This window comes from Ambystoma mexicanum, chromosome 12 (assembly GCF_040938575.1).
Source record: "Ambystoma mexicanum isolate Mex_15411 chromosome 12, UKY_AmexF1_1, whole genome shotgun sequence".
Classification (NCBI taxonomy): domain Eukaryota; kingdom Metazoa; phylum Chordata; class Amphibia; order Caudata; family Ambystomatidae; genus Ambystoma; species Ambystoma mexicanum.
In genome coordinates, this window is record NC_090936.1 from 599,661,348 (window position 1) to 599,689,250 (window position 27,903).

Consider the following 27,903-nt stretch of genomic DNA (forward strand, 5'->3'; position numbering starts at 1 on the left):
GGCATGTTCAAATCCAAAACAGCAGGCTTACAGGTGGATGCAAGAGGAGACAGAAGAGGAGCCAAGAGAGGGTCTGCAAAGCGGAGAGTGCCATCTTGAGGTGAAAGCTTTGCTGCAGCAATGTGTCACAGGTCAGAGGAACTGCCAGACACTGATGAGTCTGCTCAGAGCTGTTGGGGACCCTGTGGCATACTGTGGAGAAACTGATGGGATTCTCCCAGGAACCTGGTCTGGGACCCTTCTCATGTGGCCAGGGGAAGGCAGGCACTCTCTGATCCCGACCCTGGGGGCAGTGTACTGCAGGAGGATCACATGGGGGAAATCAGACAGAAAGACTGGGAGGAACCCCTTTTAAACATTCCCCATAACCCTGCCCTTGTGCTGTCCTTTTGCAAACCTAAAGTAGTAAGAAAACTGAATTTCCCTAAAAAGAACTATGTCTCAGAATCCCTGAGGGACTGTGAAAAAGAAGAGGGCTGAGGAGGTATGTAGAGGACAGGCAGACAGGCTTAACAGCCTTTGGAAGGACCTGGCAATTAACTCTAAGGACCTGCACCTGAAGGCAATTGCCTCGCCCGAGAGGCATAAAAGGCTGCAGCAGGACGATGCAGTAGAAGAAGCTGGAGCAGGAACTGGAAGGTCGGCAGCAGGGCTGGACTGGGACACAAAAGTGGCCCTGGAATTGTTTTTCAAAGTGGCCCCATATTTTGTTGATGGAGCGAGCATAGCGTGTGAGCCCAACCCTTCTATGAGGGGATTGCGAGTATCCCCCAAGAAGATGTTGAATCAAATGAGTCCAAATTAGTGCATTTAAACCATGTTTTAATCATATATGGATTTTAAACAATCATGTTTTAAATAAGTTCATGATCTCGCAAAGTATATCTTCAATGATAGATGGACACACCATGAGTGCAATATCAGTCTCAATAAACTTAAGAAACATATCAAATAAAGCATGCACAACAATACCAGGAAGCGAAAGAGGACAGGACAGTGTTGGGGGAGCAGTGGTAAGTGGGGACATGGGATGGAATAGGCAGGTAGGCGGTGAATGGTCTGAGAAGTGGAGGGGGTCAGGGAAGGAGAGGGTGATGAGTCATGGGAGTTCCGCATAGTGCCCCTGGATATTGAAAGTGGGGAGGCCTGGGAAATATTGGTGGGCACTCGTGGTGTCCCCCGGAGAGTTAGCAAGGGGCACAGGTGGGTGGGGAAACAGGAAAAGGAGGGAGATCTTTTTTCCAACTCCCGTTGCACAAACATTTAAGCACAATGGATCTTTTTGCACCCAACACATAGAACCGAATGGGAAACCATGCTTAGAGGGGCCCCAAAACACACATTGGGCCCCCATGACATACAGGAGCCACTCAGCATGCACAGACTCCCTCACAACATGCAAAGGTCTGCCAGCACACAAAGGGGCCCTTCAGCACAAAAAGGGTCTCAGCACACACACAGGGACACAAATCGGGACCCTTAGCGCAAGCAGTGTCCCATCTCATATACTGTGCATATTCAGGCTACACAGCCCAACAAAGTCCTCTTCTGCCCGTAAGAGAGCTGATCAGCACACATGCAGGACCTCTAAGCACACGCATGGCACCTACACACATACCAGGCACTTTACAGTGGCTCACAGCAGGGTGTGCCTCATTGCACCGCTCCCCCATAGCACATACAGTGCCAAACTCCACAAAAAGGGCTCCTTAGCAGCTACCTCAGCAGACAGAGACCTTTCAGTAAAGGGGTGAGTGACCCTGTGATCAAAAGAACAATGAGGAAGGATTACACAAATAATAACAAATTGCTCTTTTATTCTCTCTCCCTATCACACTCTAGCTCCCTCTCTCTAATATATGTCCACCTCTCGTCTTCACTCTCTGTCTACCATTCTCTCCTCTCTCTCTACTGCACTCTCTCTTTAACACACTCCCTCTGTCTCTAGCCCACTCTCTGTACCCGGTCTTCTTTATGTGTACCTCACTCTCTTCACCACACACTGTACACCAATCGTTCTCACCTCACACTCCCTTCCTCTCCTGCACCCTTCTTACCTCTCACTCACCCTTGTAGACATTGTGCCACGCACCCTGAATTTATTTTCCTCCTCCCAGCAATGCACACTCATGCACCCTTTGCTCGCAGCACCCTTTTTGTGACACCCCCCTTCCTCCCTGTCTCTCTTACCACCTTGCACAGAGCCCACGATATCATATGATGATAAAGCATTTATAATGTGGCTATGCACAACAAATGTTTCAAGGCACGACGAGGCAAAGGGGGGAACAGAGGGAAGACCGAGGCAACGATCTTATCACCATCCTATGCACCCTACTTTTTTCTCTCACCCTGTTGACTTTTGAACCTTGAGTCTTTTTCACCATTGCAGGTAAAGCTCTCTTTTACACCCTAGCTCTAACTTGCATACACTCAACAATTCATAAGAAACATCAACATATTTTATCTAGTAAACTCACTTGGCGTGTTACAAAAATCAAAGAAATAAAATAAGTCAATAAATGAAGCTAGGTTATATCCGCACTACAACATTGATAACAAGAACGCCAACTTATCATTTCCAATTGCAAACGCTGGATATTCAAAGCCCAAACATACGATGTCCAAAAGCATTTGATAGAATACTAGAATGACAGTGGATGGACATAAGCCAGAATATAACCAGAACACACAACGGAGACCAAATGTAGGCTGTCAGTACTTGTACTCAAGCAGTGGGGGGCCAGAAGACGCTTTCATCCATTGATGCCAAGTCGTGGATCATGTATTCAGCCAGGTTTAGTGCAATGCCATGCCAGGGCACTCAGTGAGAATATGTCTTGCGGCTTCCAAACAGTTGGGATGTTTAAAAGCCCCGCAAAACCTTTCACACCGCATCACTTTTAGAGCAGGGCCAGAATTTGCCAAAACAGGCAGACGACATAATGGAAATAACAATATAAATCTGCATGGATTTCCCGAGGGGCAGACATCAGTAACGCAGTGGCTGGCACACCCGTAGTATACAGCATGCATGGAACGTGATGGTGAGATTTAAGCCCCTGTAAACGTATGTAATTATTTCTCTTGTCCCAGTCCCTTCGTTTAATTTTAAATTCTTTGCAAAGCTTCAGCCCTTCGGGTAACTAAAGTATCGCTTTGGGGACGGTCATTTCGTTTATTGTACATGGTATTGTGTATGTTTCCCTGCTCTCCACATATCTAATGCCAGTAGTCCCAGAGCCTGTCTGGCCAGCATGGCTCTCAGATAGATGTCACACACAGAGCTGTTTGCAACTGGAACAGGTATGAGGCGCCAAATAGCCGGCTCTGCTACTGACAGTAAAAGCAGTGCTCTGTGATCTAATCAGTGCCACCAGGTGCTAGTCATGATGAGACAAGGAGGTAATACCGCATTGAGAAGAGACAGGGAGCAACACCTCTTCAAGAGGGAATTGCAAAGAGCGCGCCCGAGCAACTGACCCCCAGAGAGACCGTATCCTGTGCAGATTTAGCCATCTGTTTAGATATGTCCTGCATAATATGAGTTAACATTATTATTCACAAGCTTATGCACTTTCTAAGGTGAGTTTCGCACATGGAATGAGTGAACATCCGTCAGGCGCATCCTTAGTTCAAATCATTCTCTCTCTTCAGAGGTCACTGCATAAAACCGGGGTGGGGCCAAGGACAGTGACCTCAGTGGATGAAACAGGTGGGCTGTTTATACAGCGTCTCCAAGAGACCACACACAAATAAGAGAGGGGGCGCACTAAGTAACTTAGTATTCAGCAGTTTGTGTTAACAACCTTGTGGCCCGTTTTCAACTCTTGCCCTTGTACAGCCGGTATCCCCAACATTCTGATTACAAAACCTGCTCTGTATAAGCGAGTCCACAAGTAAAAGACAAACAGAATGGTCAAGTGCCTTTCACCTTTAATAAAGCCCTGGAGTTCGGGCAGAGTTCCAGTCTGCTCCAGTCACTAACGAGTGAGGACCTGCTTTTCGACTGCTTTCCTGCTGACGCTGCTGTGTCTTTAAGGATTTTTCCCAGCAGCACCTTCAAAAACTTGCCCTGCGCGCGGAGCGCGCGCGGAGTTCGGGCAGAGTTCCAGTCTGCTCCAGTCACTAACGAGTGAGGACCTGCTTTTCGACTGCTTTCCTGCTGACGCTGCTGTGTCTTTAAGGATTTTTCCCAGCAGCACCTTCAAAAACTTGCCCTGCGCGCGGAGCGCGCGCGGAGTTCGGGCAGAGTTCCAGTCTGCTCCAGTCACTAACGAGTGAGGACCTGCTTTTCGACTGCTTTCCTGCTGACGCTGCTGTGTCTTTAAGGATTTTTCCCAGCAGCACCTTCAAAAACTTGCCCTGCGCGCGGAGCGCGCGCGGAGTTCGGGCAGAGTTCCAGTCTGCTCCAGTCACTAACGAGTGAGGACCTGCTTTTCGACTGCTTTCCTGCTGACGCTGCTGTGTCTTTAAGGATTTTTCCCAGCAGCACCTTCAAAAACTTGCCCTGCGCGCGGAGCGCGCGCGGAGTTCGGGCAGAGTTCCAGTCTGCTCCAGTCCGCGCCGGCTCCGCGAGGCCCCGGAGCACAGCCGGTCCAGACGCCTCAAGGTAACTCTTGCAACTAACCTGTTCCCGAAGGCTATAAACTACGACCGTCCTTACACCTTTCCCTTTTCCCTTCTCCGATCTCCTACTCCTCCTACTCCTCCTCCTATTCTCCTACTTCTCCTACTTCCTACCGTTTCTACCGTTTCTACCGTCTCTTTTTTCTCTCCCCCTTTGCCTCCTACGCACCATACACTCCCATCCTTCTCTCCTTCTCTCTCCTTCTCTCCCTCTCTCTCTCCCTCTCTCCTTCACTTCACTTCCCCACCCACCCTCTCCTACCCTCACTGTGATCCGTCCCCCCTACCCCATCTCCCATCTCCCATTCCCCCCCCCCCTCCTTACCATGGAGGAAGACCCAGACCAGCGCAGACTTAGAAGCAAAGTGCGTAAGAACTTATGCGCACCGCCGGCCGCCTCGGTTCATTCACAGCAATCGAGGTCCATGGCGATGACCGACGAGCTGCTGTCTCCCGCCTTGACTCCTCGTGAAGGCTCCCCTTTCCCCCTGTTGAACCAATTTAATGGAGCTGCCACAATTTCTGGGTTACAGCCACCGGCCTCCCCTGGGCCCGAGGCCCGGATCATCCATACGCACCCTACAGTGCATAAAGGCGGACCAACTAACGCTACAGCAACAGCCAGCTGCACGACTCTAGCTCCTGACGCGACCCGCCCTCGTACCGCCTCGGCGAGTGACTCGTTCTGTGCAGGGACCGGAGGGCCCCTGTCAGTAGGTCTGAGGGCGCCCGCGCAAGCTAGCTCACTCGATGCAGTCTGGCCGGACCTCGCTGTATCAGATGGCATGGCGGAGCTGAACAACATGGCGGCACCATTAGACACCTCAATCAATCTGACCCTGGCTCATAAGCCGCCACCTGTGCCCGACCTTCGCTCCGAGCCTCAACCATGCACATCCAATACAACCATCGAGGCGATGATCCATACAATCACGGACGATCCCAGGAACTCATCGGACAAGGCTGAAAAAAAGCACCCAGCCTCTGCTCAGGCCCCAATGGCGCTTCGAAAGGCGCCGGCCCTGATCTCAGCCAATCCCACACAAGCTGCCGATATCGAGCTCAGCTCCTTACAAGACAATATACTCACGGCTGAGTTTCCTTTTCTCATCCCTTCTCCAGATCCACAACTCCAGCTTCAAAAGAAATCTAAAGACTCATTATCGAACTCTCTCTCAGATCCAATAACTGATTCAGACTCAGACGAGGACTCCATCTCCTCGAATGCTGCTTCACATAAAAAACTGCTCCCCCAACCTAAAAAAAGACCACTCTATAAAAATCAAGTCAACACAAGAACGAACCCTGCGCCAGTGACACAATTGGTCAATAAACTGGTGGCACCAACAAAAAAAACAAAAAAACACCAAGCCCTGATGTCTGTATCAACAAAAACTACCAGGCATCCAACAAGTGAGGCCCGACCCCAGCCCCGGAAAAAGAGAGGTGAACCCAAACTTTCTCTACCTACACCTCTTTTGTCATCTGCTTTGTTAAATTTCTTCAAGCTCCAAGGGAAAAGAAAACTATCCACCGACTCTGAGCTGTCAGACGCGGAAATTCTAGAAGCTTTTGACGAAGCTGCACCTGCCCTAAAAACCAGAAAAACTGTGGCTACTGATTGCCCCCAGTCACCTATTTGCCCCACAGACCTGAGCCAAACCTTAACTTCCAAAAACAACCTACAAGATCCCCCGACATCAGTTTCGCTGACCCCCGAGCGGATTCCCTCTGCTCCACCTATCACTGCTCCAGACACCCAAACTGAGAAGTTCCTCTCTAGAAACTTGGAACCCAGCTCACTTCTTCACCCAACACTTAAAGACTGTCCGGCAAACCAGGGTCTCTTGGGCATTCTAGATCTACTACAGCCCAAGTCCGACTCCTCTCACAAAGCAAAGTCTGCGCAATCGGAGACTAAGCCACACCCACTAACTTTCCCTCCCCTGGCGTTGCTGGCAGATCCCCCACCCAGCATTATTATACAAGACGATAGCGACCAACATCAAAGCTCCGTTACAGAGAGATACTCAAGTGATGTCGAACTCGAAGGAAGATCAGTAAGGCGTAGGCACTCCCTGGCGAACCTGGCATCTTTAGGACCCAGAGACTTTCCAAGAAATAAAAGACCAGTCTTGGACCCTGCCTCCACACCTCAAAAAGACACATCGGGCAATAGAAAAGATTTAACGACAATCATGTCGGCAATAACCATCGCAATGGCCCCTTTTTGCAAACTGTATGAATCATTAGGAGATGCATCGAGAGACAACACGGCCATCTTAGCTTCTATTCAGTCTAAACTCACCTTTCTCGAAGGCTACATCACTGCTATCGATTTGAAACACGACATATTCCATTCTTCAAAAGATCCAAAACCGTTGGGTCCGTTGCAACCACATTCACCAGCGACAAGGGTGATGATCTCTCCCCAAAAGCTGTGGGCTGATAGTTCTACTCAGACGCCCCTAACTAACCCCTGCATTGACTTTGCTCCAATATTTTCGAGCAAACCAAAGTTCACGTCAGTGGCCTCAACATCCACTTCCAGCTCTCACCCCGCACCTGCCCAAAACCCGGATCGGACCCAACGGAGACTCCCAGGGAAAAAGACATTAAAACTAGCGCCAAGCGATCGCCACTCTTCTCCCCCGACCCATCTCGGCAACCACCTGTCAGAAGGCGGCTTAACAAGCTCTAGCCACTCTATCTCAAAGGACACTTTGGCTTCGACCAGGCCACGGTCTCAAACTATAACTGCCCTGGCTCAGTCTCCGAAAATCCCTGAAGACTCCTCTGATTTGAGCCTTCTATCTCCAACCCCAGTTCAAGAAGTGGACGATTTGCCTATGGTGCTCTCATCCATTCAAGACGTTGGACAAACCTCTCCCCGGTCGCCCACCGCACAGGTCCTCGCTGTCGTTCAATCCACCGCAGCAGGAGAGCCGACCGGGAGGAACCTCGAGTCTCGCCATCTGCCCACACCTGCTGCAACCGCTCTGACCAAATTGAACACTAACCATGTTCAAAACAGCGTGGTAGACAAAATAAGCCCGTCAAAGTTATCTATTTCCCTCAAACCAACGGAATCGAACATGGCCAAGGCTAAGACGACCAGCACCATAACCCTATTCAAAATTGAGCAGATCTCAAGCAAAGACAAACACATAATTCTCAATAGAAGAACTGTGTTAAAAATATCATCGTCAGTATCCGCCTTAAAACACTTGAATTCGGACCACCTCCAGCGGGTCGAACCATACCACAGAGACAATAAGGCCAAGGCGTATCTTTACATCTATACCTCGGCAATACAAGACATTTGTAAACAAGCGGGTGAAGACTTAAAGGCAATGGGGTTCCTCCTCTCAGAAATAAAAACCTATGTCGACAAACCAACCCCTTATGGGACACACTCAAAGAAGAAAACTATCAATGACCAGAGCCCAGCTAGACGCCTTCATGAGCGCAGAGACAAGCTAAGGTCTCATTTCAATGCTTCATCAAGAAAAAACTCAACTTCTGACCAGGTCCATGAACATCGGGCAGACCCTTCCAGGGATTACTCCTCCCAACACAGAACTTCATTGAAAGTGGCCTGGGCAGATGCATCACCCCAAAGGTCCCTTGGCCATAACGAACACAGGCAGGCCACATCCACCCGATCCTTGTCTCAGTACCAGAAAGACAGACAGCGCACGGGCAGATCACCATACGCCCGGAGACACCATTCACCTCAAAGTGTCAGCCGTGCCAACAGGTCTCAACACCGACATTCAACTTCTGTCCTATCACCAGACAAAGCCATTGTAAAGCCAACAGGACCATGGCATTGGATCAAAGAAGTCCTAGCTCCAAACAAGGCAAAATAGCAATCACTAGAGGAAGCCGACGCTCCCCTACATTCAAAACCTTTAACGCTGGCCTCCTGGAACACAAGGGGACACGCTCACTTATCGACTCAAAGCAATATTGACTTACAACAGTTTGATATCCTTTGCCTCCAAGAAACATGGCTGCTAGACAAACCCGTGATGGATGGCTACGAAATCGTGACATCACCCGCGGTAAAAGGTCTTCTGGGCCGTCCCTCAGGAGGTCTCTTAATAGCGGTGAGATCGGACCAAAACTTAAAAATTCTCAAAACTACTGCTAACTCCTACGGGGTTCTGGCGGTCTTGTTGGCATGGAACAGCCCGCTGGACTCTTCCAAACCATCCTCTAAACCAACTTTGTCGCCCCCCCTTGCGTTGATTACCACCTACTGGAACCCACAGAGAACTTCTTCATCTCTCTTTTGTCAAACTATGGAGGAAACAATCGATGACATCTGTATTGAATGGGAGACGCCATGGATCATCATTTGTGGTGACCTCAACGCAAAATGCGATCAGCCGAAGGAGATCTCTTCGAAGGACACGGATCCCACGCAGGCCGAAAGAAGAGGTGAACTATGGCTGACACTCATGTCCTCTAGGAACTTATACAACGTCGCCAAGATCAGAGAGGGTCAGCCTCTCCCACCAACATGGAAAAGGGGCCAATGGGCGGCCACTTTGGACTACATCTTTGCCTCTGCAGCCCTGTGCACAGAAGTCCAAGACTTTCAAGTGGTGGAAACAACGTTAAGCGACCACAACCTTTTGTCCCTTTCTTGGGCCTCTACAGCGCTCTCGAACGGCAACTATCTCCCCGAGGTGGAGCTCAACCCACAACAAACGCGTCTGCGTCTGTCTGCCACAAATATAAGGGAAATCACCTCTCAGTACGCGACTAACCAAGCCGCTGAGTTACCGTGGGAGCTTCCTGGTAGACCAAACTACCTCCCACTTCTTCTATCTTATAAACACCTCTCGGCGTTGGGTCCAAAAACCCAAAAGAACCATACTCACCACTTCGACAAACAAATAGCACTCAAAAAAACGGCATTGAGAAAGCTAAAAAGACAAGTTAAAGCTGTCAAAACTGTCGAAGCATGGAACAAGTGGGCCAACGAATTCCGAACATATAAAGCATGGTTAAGAGCCAGACGGGCAGACATCTACCAGCGGGACGCTGAACTTATGCTCCGAGTCCTTACAACTAAAAAGACAGCAGATTTTTGGTCTCTAATAAACCACACGCAAGCAACAACCTCTTCAAATATGATTAATGCTGTTCCGGAGCAAGCGTGGGTTACCTTCTTTACTGACCTTTTTGCGAGCCCTTCAACAGCAAAAACCCAGTGTTTCACCGTGTCGGACTCCCCATGGGTGGATCTCTCAGCCGTCCTAGACATATCTCTCGCAATCAAAAGGCTAAAACCGTCCAGAGCGCCAGGTCCGGACGGGCTGTCTAACATAGACCTAAAAAAACATCATCAGGAATGGTCCATCTTCATTTCCAACTTGTTTAACCACTGCAGATTGACGAGAAAGATCCCCCTCTCGTGGTGTACATCGATCATTATTCCCATCTACAAACAGGGAACCAGAGACGCCCCGGGTAATTATCGCCCGATTGCTTTGCTGGACATTATGGGCAAGATCTTTGCTTCTCTCCTTCTAGGTCACTTTCAACAATGGGTCAAAACAGCCCCCTGTAGTGACCCTCTTCAAACGGGTTTTAAAAAGAACGGGAGCACGACACTGAACATATTTATACTATCCCTGTTGAAAGCGAAAACGAAAGAAACTTCGCAGCCTGTTTATGCTGCTTTTATTGACCTTTCACAGGCTTTTGACAAAGTCGATAGAAGGAAACTATGGGACAAGTTAAAAAATTGGAACTGCCCAGAATCGGTCCTAAACCCACTAATGGCCTTGCATACCAATACCACTCTCAAGGTCAGGCTGAACAGACAAGGCACTCTCTCCAGGGAAATTAGTGCAAACAGAGGGGTCAAGCAAGGCTGCCCACTGGCCCCAGCCCTCTTTGTTGCATTTCTTGGGGACTATAAAGACTCTGAACGACTCGTTCGTTCCTTTCCTCCAAAGCTTGGAAACACGGTCCTGTCTCGACTCCTCTATGCAGATGATATGATTCTGTTCGACCAAACGCCAATTGGCCTGCAAAGACAGCTTGATAACCTTGCAGCCTATATGTCAGCTAACAACCTACTAATAAACCAGGCCAAAACCAAAATCATGATCCTTTCAAAAGCCACTCGTCCTCACAAAAATCTTACATCGTGGTCTGTAAATAACATCAGAATTGAGGTGGTTTCCCACTTCAAATATCTGGGGGTGATCATCGACGGTTCAAGCAAGGAACAGAAAATGCAAGCTCACCTCTGGACAAAAACTAAGCTTCTGACCTCTCAACTCAAAGCGATCGACAGAAAATTTGGCAAATATTCACTATTGCCGGCCATTACCTTCTACAAAGGGAAAATAGTGCCAGCGTTAACGTATGGCATGGACGCAATGTTCACAATCCCACACCAACTATGGCGTAGGCTAGAGGGACACATATGGAAATCACTTTTGGGCCTACCAAATGCAATTCCCATCGAAGCAGTTAGAAGAGAGCTGGGCCTGCTCTCATTAAGTGCGGCTGTCAGGGTGGCTTCGCTTGCCCTGTTTAGAAAGACCTTAATGAAAGATGGCCTTCCAATCTGTAACTTTATTGGCCAAGAGCTGTCCTCCACGTCCTCGAAAGCCGCCCTGCGTTGGGTCCGCAAACAAGAACACATACTGGAAGAAGTGTCATGTTCCAAACTTGACCTAATTTCGAACCCCCAAAGGGTAAACGAAAAAGTAAAGAACCAAGACTGGATCTCCACCATTGATAAAGCAGTAGCTGTGAAATGCTTGAGACATCTCCCGCCAACATTCAATAAGTTGAAGTCGCCCCTAGGATACTGTACAAAATTCCCAGATAAAAATCTGAGAGGAATATTTCTGCGAGCACGTCTCAACCTGCTTCATACAAGAGAAATCTTGGGGATAAGATCTTTAACTGCTACAACCACCTGCAGACTATGTAACGATTCTGACTCCACGGAGTCAATACGCCATCTTTTGCTAAACTGCCCCTCGCTGAACCGAGAACGGATGGCCTACCTTCTTCCATTATGGCACGACTCAATCTTGATTGAAGAAAACACATGGTGGTGCCGTTTGATTTCTGGTGAAAAACCCCGCTGGGCAACGGCCACGGCAAAAATAATGCAGGCGGCTTTCCTCAAAATTGCGAACCAAAGCAAGACCTCTTTACCGGAAGCGCTCGTTGCTGGACATCAACTTGATAACATAGGTGCACGACACGAGGTTCCAACAGGCGAACCAGGCTCCGGCGGAATCTCTCTCCTTTTAATCAGTAAAAATTCCGCCCTGACTTGATTTGTTTTCACATCAACTCCCCAAAACCTTGCCTGACTCCCGGCTTTTGCACCTGTGTAGATTCTCGAAATTTATGGAACTAAGAACTGATACCTCTTGTAAAAATCATGTTTTTCTTTGATTATACACAAGTAATAAAAAAAAAAAAAAAAAAAAAATAAAGCCCTTCGTTCTTATTCTGGTCAGCATTTCACATGCTGACAATTTTGCAAAAAAAGTGGCGTGAGGCCCCGAGCATACATGTATGTGCTCAGGATCACACAATTTAGGTGATGTGGATAATCCAGTAATGGTTTCTAGGCTCCATATTCCAGATCACTTTCAAGCAAGAGTGCTAAAAGGCAGAAGAGCTTGGTCCGATGCCCAGCCTAAGGAAGATGGTACAGGGTGCTAATAATATTTCAGAATTCGAATTCCGACCCTGATTTGACCCAGAAAGGGCGAACCTTGACTGGATGAAGGCTAAAAGCGCTTCATCCCATTGCCTACTTCCTGAATGCTCTCCCAGTAAAACACCGACACTGTGGGGTTCTCTGGACCTTCAACTGGTCACGTTTCACACTGCTGGCCGGATTTCAAATCTATCCTGTGCTGGGGTAGCATGTCCCCTTTCAGAGAGTGAGTCTACAGGGACTGACTCAGGGAACTTATCGGACGGGCAGGCCAGGACCAGGTGAGTTATTTACTCGAGGAACGAGATCCTCGATCAAAAGTAAGATCCCACGAGACGATACAGTTCCTTCAATGATAGTGATATGATCGCAACATGCAGTGTCTTGCCGCTTACCTGAAAATCAATCGATATTGTGGCTTGCCAGGCAGGCGCAGGCCTCATGCAGCCCGGGCCAGCAGCCTCCTAATGTGTGCACAGTGCACTGTGTGCGTAGCCTGGGCTGCAGCAGGGCGCGTGCGGTTCATATCCGGTGCCCAGCCCAGGAGGCCCTGCGCAGGCGCGGGCCCAGCCCAGCTGCGGGGAAGAAAAAAAAATGACGATGCCTGCCTCGGTCAGTGGTTGCAGCCCATTCAAGGCAAACCACCCATGTGGTGCCGAGGCGAAATCACGCGATGTGTTTATGTTAATGCATGTGTATCCTTCCACTCAAAAAAGAGTCCCGGTGGGGCAGTCCAGTCCTGGGCAGCAGTAGCAGAAGAAGAAGCAGAGCATGAGGCTTAAAGTTCACTAGGAAGTGGCACCACAGAAGGAGCGACTGAGCAAGAAAAGAGCTGATTCCTCCTGCAGACTTTGAGTTATTCCTGTGTTTATAAACCCTGTTTGGCTGTGGCAACATTGGAAGAGACAGGGAGAAATTAGAAGTCTTTCCAGGTGTGCCTAATTGCTGTGAATGCAGAGCTGAAGTTGTGCATCCACCCGAGGGCCGTGTGCAGAAGCAACCCGATGGAAGCTGGAGAAAGACTCTCCATTGTTGAGACGAGATCCGAGAACCCATGCAGCAGAGGTGTGTGGGTCCCAAGAATGACCATAGCAGTAGTAGCCGAAGAACGAAAGACCGGAAGTGGAAGCAGCCTGCAAATGGTGTGACTTTGGAGCCGTTCAATGAAGCTCAGTACTCCAAAGCACTTGAAACTCCTTACCGGTAACTGTAACTGAATGAAGGCTTGTGTGTAATTAGAAGTGAGTAAAGATGTTCATGGTCGTGGGAAGTCAATTATCACAAAGAGAACTGTATCTTATTTGCATAAATTAAAGTGCTTGCACAGAAAGAAAACCTTTCTTTTTCCCATCGCTGCATTTAAACTATTACCAGAGTGGTTGTGTGTCTCCTATTAAGAGGGAGAGCATTGAAGGGAAGCTTTTAAAGAAGTAGACACTGACTTTCCTGAACTGTTACAAGACTGTTCAACATCAAGGAGAGGTCGCATGTATGCAACTGTGTTTCCCGATCCACGTTAAAGCAGAACGATTGAAGAAAAAATGGAACACAAGTCTTTAAGTAGAAGTTTAACATTAAAGAGAGATCACATGTACCTAAATTTGTTTCTAAAGTTGTAGAAGTTGCTGAAGTTACGAAAAGACCAAGCATTACACAAGCCAGTAGTTAGATCCTTTCTAAGGTGATACCAATTAAGATCTGTACAACGATTCTAAGAAGCTGTTGAAGCTGTTATTAGCCCAGAGCCCTCTGATACAAGGGTGACAATGTTATCCAAGGCTGGAAGAGTGGCACTACAGATTTGGGGTAACTACTGGAAGCCAGATGGTGTGCATAAAGCTGGCAAATGGAGCTTTGTGCTTGTTAAATGAACTAAAACAATAATATGTGGAGCTGAGGCATTTGAAGCTGAGAGAGAGAAGCTGTCTAGAAGCTAAGACAGATTTTGTGGTAGCTGTAAAACAGATAGAAGAGGTGAAGCGGCTGCCCTTTTTATGACAGAGTACAGAAGAGTGCCCTGCCTACCTGTAGAGGTTGGAGAGTCTTTTCTAAGTTGCCTAATATATTTCTCAACATATCAAGTTGCAGCAGAAGCAGTAGAACTGTGGTTGTCTATAATTTTGTCAGAACATTTCTATTTGAATGTAGTTGAAGTAGTAGTAGACTGTGAGGCAAATGAGCCTTCTTTCACAGTGTCATTGGCAGAAGGGAGTTGCCAAGGAGAAACCAACCCCCTTAAAAGAAGCATTCTGACAGGTTATATTAAAGACGCTGAAGAGGGTACAGAGGAAGAAGTATTGTTAAAGCAGAAGTGGTATTTTTGTTTAAACTTTATCCATTCTCTCCTTGAAGGATTGGTGCTGTTTTCATTGTGGAACTTGGGAAGCAAACTTTTCAACAAACGAAGAAGGAACTGTTACTAGTGGATTTTTGTTTGATAGAACTTTTGTTACTTTGAAACTTTTCAAGAACTGATTTAAGACTTTATTTTCTTGTAATAAATTGACTTTGGACATTCCTGGGGAACGTGATCTACCCAGGACAAGTAGAGGTCATCCAAGATACTGGTTATTTGGTAATCTTTCATTTATGTTGTTTATGCTTTGTTTTGATTGTTTAGTTGTTTTTTGTGAGGGCCAGTTTTGTGTATGCTCAGAGATTTTCCTTTATGTTCTAGAGCAGGTAGGGAATCCCCTGGTAGAGTAGGCTTAGTTAGGTTTTCTTTGCAATGTTTGTGTACCGTAAAATGTCAAATACTAAGAAAGCTACAAGCAGTCTGCCTTGCATTACTAACCCCTCACAATACCAACAGGCGTAGAAGCCGTTAAGAACTTTATTTCAATACCGACCAAGTAAAAAACAAAGGCAGAATTTGCACAAATCCTCATGTATGAGCTGTCAATATGGGGAATATTGGAGCAGGTTTTGCCACAAGCCAATACATGTAAATGAAGGAATTAAAAGACACAACTTGTACAAGTTTCCATATATGAAATATCAATATGGGGAAAGTTGGAGCAAGTGTTACCAAAAGCAAATCAATACCATTGAAGAAGTTGAAAGGGTGAACTTGAACAAGTCTCCGCATATGAGATGTCAATGTGGGGAATGTTGGGACAAGTAGCACCTCAAGCCTAGAGAGTATACCAAGACAGTGAAGGCATACAACTGTACCAATAACTAAGTTCATATTGTGAAAATCTTCCTGGCAGGGGAGTATACCAGGAGGATCTTCATAAGAAATTATTGTTTTAATAGAGACATTGATACTTTTACCATCCTTGAAGAGCTGTCCTCACTATCCTTAGGAAATAAATGCTTGAAAGAGATCATTTTGCCATCCTTGGGAAGTGGTTGTTTGAGAGAAACATTTGTAGCCATCTTCAAGGAATCATTATTTTCACGAGGCACTTTTGCCATCCTACCTGAGACATCAAGGGGAAGGGAATTCTCCCTCTGGGTCCAAGGATTATTTTGCTGGATGTATCTATTTATATTACGACCAAACCTTCAGCAGAGACACTTTCCTTACACTTTTAGTTGTTCATCTTTAGTGTGAGGATCGGATTAATGTTTTGGATACAAGGACAGTGTACATAATTTTGATGGCAAGACACAGGGCCTCATTATACGGATGGTGGTGAACCATGGTGCTATTAGCGCCATGGTTCATGCCGGTAAAATACCGGCACCGCCTTGGTGGAAAGGGGAATTACCGCCCTATTCCAAGGTTGGCCGGGCGGTAATTCCCCATTCCCCCATTGCCCTTCCCCATTCCCATTTTTGCTCCATAGGGCTCTATGGGAATGGGGAAGGCGCTAATTATGGTACCGCAAATTGCGGTACCGTAATTAGCTTCCTGGTCCCTTTGCGTGTTGGTTTTTAACGTCTGCAAAAAGCAGGCGTTAAATTCCCCAACCCGCAAAGGGACCTCATAGTAAGGCGGCAAGGATTTACCGGTACCGGTAAACCCTTACCACCATCCGTGTAATGAGGCCCACAGACTGATCTGTAGTTTTAGTTTCCTTGGAAGGGGACAGAGAGAACTTTATCCAACCCTTTTATTTCAATAAAGATGTCTGTTTTTGATAACAGTACCACTTTGTGTCTGCCTCTCATTTCGAACCCTTCATATATGGTTTCAAGAGTTGGATTGCATTCACTTGACACAAACTGGCGATGCCACGCAAGTATAATAGATACTAGCACCACATATGTTACATCTGGCAAAGACGTGAATAGCCATACTCCTCCTACTAATGGGTCTTACATCCAAGAAACAGAGACAGGCTCCTTTCCTTTAACATCTCTATCTGGAGAAACACCCAAACAGGTTATTTTTTATGCCAGTAGACTGGAATCTTTTAAACACTATGAAACCTTTATTCCTGTACACTTTAATGTAGGAGTTTTCTTCAACTTGTTGTCTAGCCAAGCCATTTTACCAGCTCGAAAAAACTATAGAAGGTACCATTTATCACCTTTTCGTTCCGCAAAACCACTGGATACATGGAAAAGATAAAATTACAGTCTCTTTGCAATTACAGATAGATTTTCCCAATTGGTATGCCCCTCTGTGTTATCCCCTGTAAAGAAGGAAGGTTAAACATGTTACCCCTTCTTTATTGTGGAGAAGAATTGAGGTTTCTTTTTCTAAATCTTTCTAAAATCCCTATAAAAATCAATAGGGGTAAAATAGTGGGAAACCTGGTGTACGAGATTTCATGGGAACTTTCCAGCAAAGAAAAGCATTGGGTCTATTTAGAAAGTAACACTCTAGAAATAAATGTCCACCCTTTGATAAAAGAAACAGAATGTAGATCAACTGAAGAAAAACCTTTGGAGAAGGGAGTTATATCTTCCAATGGGTAAACCTCCTTGAGAGGAATTTCTCAAAGAAAAACTCCAAACAAAAGAACTGTTGTCTCATATTCTGAGGAGGAATCAGATCCATCTTGGGAAGAATATTAATGTACTGTATTAGGATGCTGTGTTTGTGGGTGTTTAAGACACCTTACACACCGTTGTCCATCTCAGTGGCCACAAATCTCTAATGTATCAGCAGAGCGATAACAGAAACTGGATGCCCTGTGGAAACACTGGATCTTTTCATTCTAGGGAAACAGTGCTTTGAGGGACATCCAATACTATACTCTGTACTGGGGATACAAATCTTTATAAAATCCCAGTTGTTTTACAAGGAAAAACCATTTAGGCCCAATTAGATACAGGAAGTAAGGGGTGTGCTATGAGAGCAGATTTACTTCCCCAAGGTTGGAAATCTATTGGACAAAAAGACATAGGGCCTCATTACAAATCAGGCGGTCCGGAAATAACGGTGGCGGTAAAACCGCCGCCACCGTTGTTTCCGGACCACCTGATCACAACTCCTGCAGGCGGGAGGTGATGTTCCCACCAGGTCTGACCTGGCGGGTTTAACACTGCCTGCCTGCAGGCGGACGAGGAAACACCGGCAGCATTACGAGATGCTGCCAGTGTTTCCATGATCCCCATTCCCATCGAGTCCAATAGGACTCGATGGGAATGGGGATTAACACCATTCCGCCTCCGTGATTCCCGGAAAACCGGGGTTGTAATGCCCCGGTAATTCCGGGAATCACGGAGGCGGAATGGTAATACGAGTCCGGCGGTAACCAGGTGGTTTTACGGCCTCGGTTACCGCCGGCCTCGTAATGAGGCCCATAGGGTAGATTCATGGTCATACAGAGAGACATCCACAGACTCAAATCCCTGTTACAATTCTGGGTAAAGAAAAACATGTATTAGTGGCTGTTATTTCTAACTTACCAGCCCAATTGTTTTTGGGGAGCGAAGTTCCCACTTTTTGACCAATGGATATCCCAAGTGGCCCAAATAGGACTTAAAATACCCAAATATAGGGTCCTTACGAAAAAATCTAAACAAACCCAAACTGACTACAAGAAAACCTTTCCTCAAATTCTCCAAATCTTTCATCGGAAAAATAAAGACTTCCATCAACTGGCCCTGTTTGGGTTTGGAAAATTCAAACTAAGAAACTTCTTCCTTGTATGGGGGTGGCTATTGGTTCTCATCAAACCAATGACCCTAGAGGGGGAGGCCAGATCTTTAGGGGAACGGTATGTGATGAATTGTGTGGACTCATCACTGATCCCCAGCCTGAGATATCCTCCCATGTGACCAGGGGATGGCAGCCGCTACCTGATCCTAACCCTGGGGCTGATATTATGAGGGCGGATCACGTAGGAGGAGATGGCTATTGGGGAGATGTGGTGACCCCATCAAGAGGGACGAAGTATTCTTCACTTCCATGTGAAGAAGACCCTATAATTCCTAAATTCCTGGCATGCTCTCATTATACAAATCCTTCCAGTTGTAAAACCCTAAAACCCCTTCTTGCCAATCATTCTAGGCAGGATACCATTCACATCTCATATGTACATAACATACACATAACATATCCTGTCTCTGATGTTTTTGTGCTAAACAAAAATCATCTTCGAAGTTCTGTCAATCCTATGGACTCCAACTCCCATAGAGCCTCAAACACTGAGACAAGAAAGAGGAAGAAGGAGTTAATATGGATCAACAAAACCACTAAGCTAAACCTGTAAACTAGTGGTTATAATGAAATCCCACTTCTCAAGACATTTAGAAATGGTGTCGGCAGATCTAACGTAGAGAGAAGCCGAACAGAAGGAACCAGAGCCAGGGGAGAAGGCAGAAACATGGGAGCGGAACGTGCTGATGAGAACATGTGTTCTCAGACTGCTGCTTGCAAGCAGTGCTTACCGGTATGGCGTGAGGCCACAGAAGATACTGCAGGCACCTGGAGAGAACCGCTGGGCCACCAGCAACAACAGCAGATCTGCCAGTGGTGCGATCAAATCCAAAGCAACAGGCTTACCGGCAGAGGCACCCAGAGACAGCAGAGGAGCTGAGAGAGGGTTTGCATATCGATGAGTGCCATCCAGAGGTGAAAGATTTGCCTCAAACACATGCCACAGGTCTGAGGAATTGGCAGACACCGGTGAGTCTGCCCAAAGCTGTTGGAGGCCCTGGGGCATACCAACAGGCGTGGGAACCTTTAAGAACTTTATTTCAATACAGGCCAAGTAGAAAACAAAGACAAAATGTACACAAATCCTCATGTATGAGATGTCAATATGGGGAAGTTTGGAGCAGGTATTGCACCAAGCCAATGAATGTTAATGAAGGAATTAAAAGACAAAACTTGGACAAGTCTCCATATAGGAAATATCAATATGGGGAAAGTTGGAGCACGTGTTACGAAAAGCAAATGAATACCATTGAAGAATTTAAAAAGGTGAACTTGAACAAGTCTCCACATATGAGATGACATTATGGGGAAAGTTGGGACAAGTAGTACCTTGATCGAAGAGAGGGTAGACAGTGCAGGAATGCAATTGTACTATACTGAAAGACATTGAGAAAATGTAAAAGGAAGCCCTGGTGGAAGAAGTACATCAGGGAGTAAGCATTTGGGGAGAAGATACCTGGCAGGAAAGTATACCAGGGGTTCTGAAGACCCAGAGAGGGATTCTGGCAGGGAACTATACTGGGAAATCCATTTAAAATATACAGAGACTGCTGACATTGTGGACAGATACCTGGCAGGAGAGTATAGTAGGGGATCTGTAAAAAGCAGAGAATAAAAGAAGTACTGAGGGGCCAAGCACCAGGCAATTTAAAATGAAATAACTACGTTGACATTGTGAAAAGCTTCCTGGCATGGGATTATACCAGGAGGATCTTCATAAGAAGTTATTGTTTTGAAAGAGACATTGATACTTTCACCATCCTTAAAGAACTACCCTCACTATCCTTAGGGAGGAACGGCTTGAAAGAGACCATTTTGCCATCCTTGCAAAGTGGTTATTTAAAGGAGAAAATGTTGCCATCCTTGGAAAGTGATTGTTTGAAAGAAACACTTTTGCCATCCTTGAGAAGTGATTATTTGAAAGAAACACTATTGCCATCCTCGAGAAGTGAATATTTGTAAGTGACATTTGTTGCCATCTTCAAGGAATAATTATTTTCAAGAGACACTTTTGCCATCCTACCTGAAACATCCAGGGGAAGGGAATTCTCTCTCTCGATCCAAGAATTATTATGTTGCATTTGCCTATTTGTTTTTTTACATTTTTTGCCAAACTTATATCAGAGACACTTTCCTTACACTTTTACTTCATCATCTTTAGTGTGAGGGTCATGTTTGGACACAAGGACAGTGTATATAATTTTGACAATGAGACACAGACTTGTCTTTAGTTTTAGCTTCCTAGGTAGCGAAACTCTCCTTAGAATAGGGGCAGAAGGCATTTATCCAATCCTTTTGTTTCAATAAAGATGTCTGTTGTTGGAATTACTACCACTTTCTGTCCACCTCTCATTTCTGACCCCCCTACAAAACCCAAGACCCAAAATTGGGATATAGTCAAAACCCATGAAAATCCGTCCATAATATAGTAATAGTATTAAGAAACCCACAGTATTTCATTTTAATGTTTCATATAATCACTGACTTGAAAATAAACCCTTTTCTATCAGCTAAAAGTATAAAGATCAGAACTAGTGACAAATGCAGTTATTAAAAGAATAAAAAAGTAATGTATACATGTGTCATTCTCATGTTTAGGACCAACAAATACAATTGTTGCTTGGTAGAGCCAACCCATCCTTTAGATTTGTTCATGAAACATTTTTTCAAACAATTTAACAAGCTTAATTTGCACAAAGGAAAACAGAGAGGATTTGCAGAAAATAATCTTCTTTGGGGAAGATAAATCAGTAGGTTCTGAAAAGAAACAAAAACAAGGATGACTACATCATTTTAATTAAATACATTTTTCCATGGCTGGAAAAACGATGCTTCTCCCAAGGCTGAAAACCTACCTCAGACTCTTTGAGGAGTTTGGAAATGTGATTGCAACACCATCATATACTTGTGTATACTTATAAACCCCAAGTGTCAGAAATCTGTCATAGCACAGAAGTATACCTGCTCATTCCACAAGATAATCTTTGAATCTTCTCAATGTTAATGCTCCCTCAAAAGCCCAATAAACTGCTTATATTATTTGCTCTGTTCCACAAAGTTCTCCTTGGTATAATTTAAGAAATCACCTGCATTGAAAAATAATCGCAATTAACTTTATTAACCTATTTAAAACATTACTAAATCACTTTAGATATATGTTTTTTCCAATCTATGATAGAAAATGCTCGAAATAAGTACAGAAGATTTTCTGTGAGAAAGTTTGAATCCCTGGTGCGTTTCACATCATATACGTTAAAAGGGGGATAGTGTCCCTTTAATTATACATTTGGGTACTGAAACAAATTGCCTCAAAAATCTAAAGGAAGCTATAACTTCTGAAAGGAGGCCACAGAAGACCCAATAAAATGTTTTTCTTTTTCAGTGCCTGCATTGAACACCACTTGAGGAACAGCTTCTGATGTTATAATGTCCATTTTTACTAGCATTATAGTGTTCTGCAGGGTAATACACCTTCCCATATAAACCTCTGTTCATCTTCTGGCCAGGTCAGGGTAGCATCAGTTTGAGTTGTATAGTAAGACTTTAAAAATATAAGTTTGAAAAAGTGTTAAGTAGGAAAATGATCAGAAAATAATTGCTTAAATGGGGCCTATCAAGGTGAGGTTGGAACAAGTACTCTCAGTCACTTCTATCATGAGCAAGATGGTGGTTATGCCCAGTGTCTAGTATTTGAAGTCCATCTGAACATCCTCTATCAATCTAAATTCCTGCATTGGTGCATCAACAAGAGCATGGTATCTCCTCCTATATTGGCCCTCAGCAAATCCCATTATATAGTTGTTTCATGAAGTGTCATTGTAAATATTTTAGAATCACTAAGGACTTTCTTTCCAGCAAGATCAAAATGAGGGTCTTGAAACTCTGCATTATCTATAGACCATCAACTGGGATATTTGTATTGCATCCTTAGTTAAGCCAGATTTTTGGAGCGTGGTCCAATCTAGTGTGGGGGCACATTTCATTTCTATGTCTAACCACTAATTTAGAAGAGATCAAGAATATGTCAGTTTGGGTAAAAGACCTCGCACAGCACGAATAAAATGTAAAAATACATGTGGATTTAATTGCAATTCTGGTGGGCTTCAGCAGAAGGGGATTGGTGGGTGGAACCACAGGTGAGTGGAAATTCAGGGAACCGATGTAGATCCAAACATTCTTAGTAATGGATTGTAATAGGGATAGTATGCTCCTAATACAGGCAGCAAAAAGCAATACTATTTCAGATGCCGCTTGCAGAAAGTTATTCCCTAAAAATTGTAGAAGGTAATTTGAACAAAATCTTGAATTTTTAATGGTATTGCAAGGACTGCGACTTGATTCAAGTAAGTAAATATTCTAGTCTTATCAAACTCAAGACGTGCCTGGAGATGAAGTACTTAGCACAAATATTTGGATCTATGTTGGTTTCCTCTGAATGCCCACTTACTGATTATTCTGCCCGCTGATCCCAACTCTTCTTCATCTCTACTCTGGGCCTTTTCTCCAAACCGGATTCTCCCATTTAGCACTTGCCCCCACCCATGCTGGTTTCTTTCTTTTTTCCTGTGTACCCTCTTGGGAGGCTCTGCCTCCATTACTCCTTCCTCCACTGTACACCCTTACTCCCTTTGTGCTCCTGCATCCATGCTTTGTGTTCATATGGGCAGTTTTAGACACCATATCCTTCTCAGGCAACAGTCACCCATCTGTCGCCCCCTCATCCCTAGTCAATGCCCCATGAATACATTACCATCCCTTGAGCTTTTTCCCTCATCCTCCCTTCCTCTCCACTCTTCAGCACAAAGTGGGCCCCGATAACCTCGCCTCTGTGCCATTTCCCACTCCGCCTTCATCCCTACGATCAGCCCTAGTTCCATCATCCTCATCATCCTTCACAGCGCATCTGGAAGAACAGTCTTGCACCGGAAATAGGTAACCTTTTCCCAAACACCCTCAAATAAAGGCAACGCTTTATAGATTGCCTGGCGCATCCTCTCAACGCTCTACTGAATCAAAACATTACATATATTTAAGGAGGAAAAAGGGCCAGTGGTGGACCCCCATTCTGGACCGGCCAAGCCAGCCCAGTGAAACCACTCAGCATTCCCTCAGCTGTAACAAGTAGCTGAGGGAATGCTCCTGTGCTGGCCTTAACAACAGTTTCTGTTGTGCAGCATGCATGTCCAATGGGCCATGCAGGGGCTGAGGCGGTTTATTTCCCCAGCCTTGCATGGCCCATTGGGAGTGCTGGTTGGGGCGACCGCCAGTCTGAATGTTTGTAGATGGTGCTCTTCCATCTCCATGCATACTTAGACAGCCTGGGCCTTTCATTGCGTAGTGCTCCAGCTTCTCTGCACACGTGAAGGAACCAGGATGCTATCACTGCTTCCTGTTTCATGCTGTGCAGGAACTGAAGAGCATCCATAGCAGGCAGTATGAGGATCGATTAGAAGATGTCCAGACGGCGGCTGACGGTAAGCAAAAAGAAAAAGTTCTAATGTATATGGGTATGCATGGGTTTGTGAAGGTAAGAGCATGTATGAATGAGAAGATGTATGGGTGGTGGTGCATGTGAATGAGCGAGTGAATGTTGTTTGGGTGTGAGTGTGAATGCTGTATGATGTGCATGTGCTTGCGTTTGTGCCGGGCTGCGGTCCACTGATTTGGAGGTATTCATTTGTCAATACGTCCGGCTATATTTTCTCAATGTGGCATGGCATTTTTAATGGCCATAAAGGTAAAGCAAACATGATAAGTGTTAGGACATACAATAGCAGCCTACTTTCGTTCAGCCAGTCTGGATACATTTTATTAATTTGACATCAATTTGTTTTTTACAGTGTTTTTTAGTGGTAAAACAAGCATGATTAATGTTATTACAAATAGACTGGTCACTTTGTTGTAGTCAGCCTGGCTATATTTTTCTTAATATAAGTGGCATGGTATTTTTTACTAGGCATCAAGTGTAAAGTAAGCATTACAAGTGTTATTATGTGACTATATTGGCCTACTTTGCTGCTGGTTATGGTTATATTATCTAGCAGCGGCATTTTTTCTGGGCATCTGTGGTAAAGCAACCATTATAAGTGTTGGTAAGCTCTAGATTGGCCTACTTTGTGCAGCCAGTCTGGCTATATTTTTTTAATGTGGCCCGACATTTTTTGCTAGGCATCAATGGAAATACTAAACACATGGGGCCTCATTAGGACCCTGGCGGAGAGGGTATTACGCCAGCGTAGTGCATGGCGTACCTCTCCGCCATACTACGAGTTCCCGTAGCGCCATGGAGGTTTTCTCCGCCTGGTTTTACCAGCCGGAGAAAACCATGGCGCTACGGGACCTCGTTGTTAATTACGCCACCGTATTTTACGGTGGCGTAATTAACTCCTTCCCCACTCCCATTATACCCTATGGGGCAAAAATGGGAATGGGGAAGGGCAGAATGGGGATTGGGGATTTACCGCTCCGCCGAGGTCGGAATGGGGCGGTAAATCCGCCAACCCCCATGGCGCTATCGGCGGCTTTCCGCCATGCTTCGCGGTGCATTTAGCACCGCGAAGTCCGCCTGGGTCGTAATGAGGCCCATAGTGTGCAAAATCAACGTCTTCCTTCCTAAGAATCCTGAAGAAACCTTTGTTTACAAAGTTGAACATAACAAGGGCTTGTGCTACTTATAAGAAAGCCATTGCCAGTAGAAAATATGAAATTGAAGTGGAGATCAAGAAGGAATAGATGAAATCCTCTGTTACCAACAATGTTAAACATTTTGAGGACATTGTTAACAAAGGGCCTTTTTTATAAATTCAAGTCTGTTGGTCTCCCTGTGATGGTTTGGGAACAGCAATGGCTATCCCACTTCTCTTCACTATTTAGCAATGGTTCTGTGGGTATTTGCCAGCGATAGTCCAATGGGCTCTGACTTTAAACAGTCGTCACTTTGAATGTGTTGTGGCCAAGTAGAACACAGATGTGGCTGAGCAGAATATAGAAGGAAGCCTTGAGGAAAGAATGCAATGGGCCGGAGGGAAGGGGCGAGGAAGGAAATACGGTTGGTAGTTAGGAACATGTAATAAAAGGAGAAGTAGCTAGACCGAGTCTAGGAGTTATTACTAATGACATACTAATTATATATATATCTGTTTGGGGTCACCACACAACAATTGGGGACGAGGAGATGACCCACGCTCCTTGTTGAATAAAAGAGAAAGGAAAAGGGAAGTGTTCCGAGCGATGAGGCCAGAGGAATGATGGAAGCCTGCAGAGGGGCTAAGAAAAGCACAGCCTGTACAGGTGGCTGACACCAGCGTCGGTGAAGAAAAATGATACTGGAGGGTGGAGTGAGCGACCTGAGGAGGAGGTTGTGATCAAGATTTAAGAAAGGACACAAGCAACGTGAAGAGAAAAGGAGCTGCCAGAAGAGGCTGACGACTGAGGAGCTGTCTGAAGGAACGAGCCATTGGCGGACAATTACAGCAGAACAGAGGTAACGCAAGAAAGGCTGCAGACGCCGCAGAGTAAGGAGAGAAGCAGCAACTGTGAAGACGGTAAAATGTGCTGCTCAGCCAACCCCACAAAAGTACTCAAGCCCCAAAGAACGAAAGGTACACTGCGCTGTGTTTTTTTTTACTGTCACAACATTATACCGCAACTTTTATGGTCACGAACATTAATAATACGCTGCTGCGCAGGCATTCATTAATTGGCATCTTTGAAAATGTTTAAAAGCCATGCTACTCACCCGCGCATGAAGACCAAGATTCCAAGCCAGTATTAAGGTCAGATGCAGCGCTTTAGATGAAGGGACCTAAGAACATAAAAAAAAGTGCGCCCATATTTGTTTCAGTTAGTGGCATCACAAACGTTGTCATGACAACGCAGCACGAAAGAGACATTTCTGCTGTTGTAACACTGAATTTATAAAGTAGACGAGTCCTGGTGTACTATCACGATGCGGATTCAATAAAGATAACTCAAGCAATCAAAGACTGCACAAGCCCAGCAGTCTTTTCAAGCAAATATTACAATCAAAGAAAGACAATAATAACAAAAGTGCAACAACAACGTGCATGGTTAATAAAGGCTACACACAGACTGATAAATTAATAAAAAACACCCACAAACTCAACAGGAGTGCCCTGCATCTCTGAAACAACACCCGAGGGCAACTGTTAACATTTATGAACCACGTTTCCACAGTAGCAGAGTATACGCTTATCCAAGAAGCACGAAAAGGGACTGGCCTCAAATTATAGAGAGGCAAGCAGCCATGTCTTGTGGTAACGCAAGTGTGGATGCAACACCAACCCAAAATACGCTTGCGATACCTACAAACCCAATTAGCTATCTACGCCATCCTAACCCATTCAGCCTTGAGCCACAGGATGATCAAGGGCAGCGTTGGCAAGAATGGGTAGATGAGTTTGAGGAATTTCTGAGGGCAGTAGGAAATCAAGATGCCCCGAACAAGCTGGACATATTCATACATTTAGTAGGGAAAGAGGTGAAAAGTGTCATTAAGGCCCTACTGACTCAAGAAAGAACAACATATCAACTTTTAGTTACTGCCATTAGTGGACGATTAGTAGTCCCTCCCAATACGGACTATGAACACTACATATTTGTGCCTGCAGGCACCACATGAAACCATTGCACAATTTGTTCTACGACTACAAAGGCAAGCAACATATTGCAAGTTTGCAAGATTCGACTACGATGAAGCAATTAAATTGAGAGTTATTGAAGGATGCATATCATCACAATTTCGGAAACATCTTCTAAAGCAGACTCTCCTCTAAAGGATGTCTTAGAACTGGCAAGAGTATTTGGGAGAGTCGATACACAGGCAGCTAATATAGAAAACCCAAAGAAACTGGATACCATAGCAGCTTTGGGACCAAATGTGCAAGGACAATCACGATACTCAGGCATGTCACCCCATCAAGAGACGTGGAATAACAGTAGCAGAAATCCGCCAGAAAGACAATGTTATTGATGCAGATTTGAATTTCCACATAAAGGCCAATGTCGAGCCCTTGGTCAGATGTGCATGCGGTGTGGCCAAGAAAATAATTTCCAGATCATTTGTAGAGGGAGAGCCCTGTTGCTATCAGCATACACGCATAATATACAGACATTGCCGAACAGGAGATATGATATGCCAAGAACCTCCAGCACAAGGTCGTACCAAGAGAGGACAGCATACGGCCTAACTTTAATAGGGCTGCAACAATATATCAAGCACAGCCAGGATTTATCAGGCCAATGGAAAACATGCAAATGGGGACGACTGAACGTGAAATTCAAGAACATGATCAGAGTCTACAGTCATATCAAGGGGAAAGTCAGGGACAAGGAAGAGAGACATCCTCGAGAGATCCTTATGAAAATCCACCAATTGAGGAAGAACACTTAAATGCGGATCAATATCATGAGTATGATAGGTATAGTAAGGAATATGTCAAACTCATTTATGATACTTCTGATGATAGTGTTGCTCCGA

At 45.4% G+C, this 27,903-nt stretch overlaps 2 protein-coding genes across 4 annotated transcripts in view; one reads left to right on the top strand and one right to left on the bottom strand.

Annotated features, from left to right (window-relative positions):
* The window catches only part of FAM216B (family with sequence similarity 216 member B), a 515,713-nt gene that overhangs the window by 378,694 nt on the left and 109,116 nt on the right, over positions 1-27,903 (bottom strand). The window contains exon 2 of one of the 2 annotated variants that reach the window (XM_069628995.1): positions 26,143-26,208. The exons of the other annotated variant lie outside the window; for it this stretch is intronic. The gene's annotated coding sequence lies outside the window, so the exon portion shown is untranslated. The remainder of the gene's footprint in view (positions 1-26,142; positions 26,209-27,903) is intronic. 2 annotated transcript variants of the gene reach the window in all.
* The window catches only part of LOC138513869 (L-asparaginase-like), a 127,963-nt gene that overhangs the window by 24,242 nt on the left and 75,818 nt on the right, over positions 1-27,903 (top strand). The window lies entirely within an intron of this gene.